General features: G+C 40.8%; 1 pseudogene; it reads right to left on the reverse strand.

The window, feature by feature from the left end:
• Positions 1 to 516: 516 nt before the first annotated feature.
• Positions 517 to 616, reverse strand: LOC121203810 (uncharacterized; annotated as a pseudogene).
• Between the last annotated feature and the right edge of the window lie 3,436 nt (positions 617 to 4,052).

Consider the following 4,052-nt stretch of genomic DNA (forward strand, 5'->3'; position numbering starts at 1 on the left):
CGTACAGTTTACACAAATCAAGAGAAATAAGGCGAAGCTTACGATGCACAAAGAATGAGCAAGAAGACAATACTCAGCCCCCAATCGAAGAGATGGTTGAAAACCAAGACAATCAGCTACCTCCTGCAATTGTGCTAATCAAATCCTGCTCCACGTACTATGTATTATTATGCTAAACCTTCATTAGCTGGAACAAAATCTGCATAGTTAGACCTATTGTAGTTGCAAAACTTTTGAATTAAAACTTAACACTATTCAAATGATACAACAATTTGTTCAGTTTGATGGTTTGTAGGATGAAGATCCCAACGCTCACTTAGCAAACTTTCTGGAATCCTGCGGTACATTTAAAATCAATGGCATTTCTAATGATGCCATTCGTCTTCGGTTATTCACTTTTTCATTAAGTAACAAAGCTAAACTGTTGTTGAACTTGTTACCATGAGGGTCAATTACTACTTGGGAACAAATGACCGAAAAATTCTTACTAAAATATTTTTTGCTGGCTAAACAGCTAAATTACGTAATGATATCTCTTCTTTTGTGCAGATGGATTTAGAAACCCTCCACGATGCATGGGAGAGATACAAGGACTTATGAGAAGGTGCCCTCCCATGGGTTACCGCTTTGGCTCCAAGTTCAAACATTCCACAATGGTCTGAATCTTTTGACGCGGCAAATGGTTGACGCAGCTGCTGGTGGAACCATCAATAATAAAACACCTGAAGATGCTATGAGTTTATTGAGGAGATGTCACTGAATAACTACCAGTGGCAAGTCATGAGGACAAAGCTAACGAAATAGCAGGTGTTTATAACGTTGATTCGATCACCATGCTATCAACTAGGTAGATCTCTTGAATAAAAGATTGATGGTTTTCTTAGTTCTTCTCAGGTTCACCCAGTAATGTAGTGCGAAGCAAGGATCGGTGGAACAAGCCATTCGGAATACCAACCTTATGGCCATAACATGGATAATGAGCAACTAAACTACATGGGTAATAATCCTCGGCCTCAAAACAATCCATTTAGTAACACTTACAATGTAGGTTGGGGAACCATCCCAATTTCTCGTAGGGAGGCCAAGGAAATCAAAACCACAATATCCTCCGGGTTTTCAGTAACCACCCTACCAACAGGAAAAGAAGCCGGACCTTGAAGAGATGCTCTCAAAGTTTATATCGGCGTCAGAAACTTGTTTCTAGACACCGAGACAACACTTAAGAATCCACAGCGTTGATCCAAGGGCTCAAACTCAGATAGGCCAACTTTCCAATTATTTCCAACACTAGGGTAGTTTGCCAAGTAATACTGAACCCAATCCAAGGAACAGCTCAACGCATTAATATTCAGTGGAAGAGTCATTGAGCCTGAACCAGAATCGAGGCAAGGAACTATGGTAAGCAAAGGTCAAGTGATGTAGATCAAATACAAACAAATCAGTGAATGTCGATATAAACCTTGTGTGCCATACCCCAACGCGACAAGGAAAGACTGCTCAGATGAACAATTTGGTAAATTTCTAAACTCTTAACAGAATTACATATTAACTTACCGTTTATTGGAGCTCTATCGCAGATGCCAAACGCAATGAATTTTTAAAAGAGCTTTTAGCAAATAAGCGGAAGTCGGACGAGGTGTTTCATATGGAGCTAAACACAATGTGCTCAGCTGTTCTGAAAATAAGCTACCAACAAACTAAAGATCCAGGGAGATTTACGATTCCTTGCTTAATTGGTAGTTTAGATGTTCGTAATGCATTAGTTGATTTAGGGGCTAGTATCAGCGTCATGCCTTATAAAATGTTCAAGCAACTAGGACTCGGGAAACCCAAAAAGACTAGGATGAGCATTCAATTAGCAGATAAAACTATAAGATTTCCTAGGGGTATTATTGAAGATGTGCTAGCCAAATCGATAAATTTATATTTCCCATTGATTTTATTGTTTTAGACGTAGAGGAAGATAGCAACACTTCTTTAATTCTCGGAAGGTCCTTTTTAGCAACTGCTAAACAATTATTGATGTTGGCACAAGTGAGCTCAAACTTCGCATAGGAGACGAACACTCACCCTTCAAGCTCGCAATTCTGACAACACGTCGAAAATTGAGGTGATCATCTAAACCATTCTTTTAAAACTGACCACATGATACAACCCACTTTGCAGGAGATAAGTCTAAAGGAAGTACATAGCCACTCTAAAACAATAGTAGAGGATCTATTCATTAAGAACGAAGGCTGCAAATAGAAGAGCTACATGAATGGTTAACACATTAACCGATAACACATGATTAACTGAAACTACGTCCGAACGACCCCAATACCTCTCCAAATCAACTTAAGGTTGATGATGAAGTTTTATTAGATGCCGCAGATCCCCACATTGTCACTACCACACTGAATGAGGAAATCCCTCTTATGGTCTCAGTATTTTTCCATTCAGTACAGTGGAGGTGAGTCATCCCAAGTTCGGCACTTTCAAGGCAAACAACACCGTTTAAAACCTTATTTTAAGATTGATAGCAGGAATGAGGAGTATAAACTCCTCGAACCACCATGATCATTCAACGGAGAGGTAAGTCGAGCTTAGACTATAATAAGCGCTTCTCGAGAGGCAACCCGAGCACTAATTTATTAACTTCTTTCAAAATTTAGTCTTCAACATCTAACTTACTAATGGAGTCTTTAATACAGGTTTTCAAGGACACGGCCAAGCACACAGGCGTGCTTATGTTCGTGTGAAACAGGGCAAGGATCTCCCCAACATGGGTTACGATAAAACGCCATGGCTGTGCGACATGGCTGTGGTCAAGCCTGCCAAAACAACACGGGCCGGAGACACGCCGTGTGGAATACCCGTGGTAGAAACTGAGAAACTAGCCGGGCATGCGACACGCCCGTGCCTAACACCTTTGGTCGAACCTGTTAAATTACCATAGGCATGGGGCTTGCACACATAGGTGTGGGAGAAGTGAATGAAGCCATACACGGTCGTGCGACACGGCCGTGTGAACCCACACGCCGAGGAACACGGGCGTGGGATAAATTTCAAACACGCCCAAATAGAAAAATGTGAAATGCATGGGCAAAATTGGGGAACATGGCGTGTGCCATGGCCGTGTGACCCAAAATCTATAAATACCCTGTACTATTCAATTCTTCCCGTTCAAAATCCTAACCCTAACCGCTGCAAGTTCATACGGCTCCTTGCCATGTCCGTGCGCTGCCTCGAACTTCATTTTTTATGCTCAATCTTTCTTCCCTAGCATTTGTTTACTCCGTTCTTCTATTTTACTTTTTTTAATGTTGTATCAACATAATCTTCTATTTTTAACTTTTTATTTTTCTCATTTTCTATTTTTATTTGCATTCTGGTTACTGCATTACTATGCTTTTCTCTGCTATTACCTGCCATGTTATCATTTATTTGTTCATGGATTGTATCAACTTCCTGTTATCAAGATGGTAAACTATGCCATTATTCTATTTTTTTTCATTTTTATGGTATTTGTTTTATATCTGTCTTGGCTGATAGTTAGTTAACTCATGCTTTTTACTTCTTTTTATTTGTTTACCTATTTTTTTCTTTTTTACGATTTTATGTCGCTTCAAGAGGAAGAGCGTTGTCCTACTTCAAAGAAGAGAAGGAAGCGTCCTTTGCGGGTCCAACCGTAGAAATTAGTCACCCTCTCCTACAGTTTCCCTGAGGGCCCCAAGAAGAACTGTTCAATACTCTGGGCCCGCCTTAATTACGGGTCGCTGCATTGACTAGGTTGCTGTAGAACAGTTCGTGGCTATTCATTCACCCTTCCTAACATCGCCCTTGGAGCTATTCTTGGGATTATCGAGCCAACATACCTTGAGCTCAGATGGAACTATGCTCAACGTTCCATTTTGTCATATGCGAACTACAATGATCCCGGCACGTTCAATTTCACCTAGGCGGATTATCCGCCAGCTAAGCGTCCCAAGTTGGTGCTGCCTGGGCTTAATACGGGGAGAATGATTTGCACTCTCATTAGCCACAACATTCACGAATCTCCCCTCTTAAAT

Source organism: Gossypium hirsutum, chromosome A07 (assembly GCF_007990345.1).
Source record: "Gossypium hirsutum isolate 1008001.06 chromosome A07, Gossypium_hirsutum_v2.1, whole genome shotgun sequence".
Classification (NCBI taxonomy): Eukaryota; Viridiplantae; Streptophyta; class Magnoliopsida; order Malvales; family Malvaceae; genus Gossypium; species Gossypium hirsutum.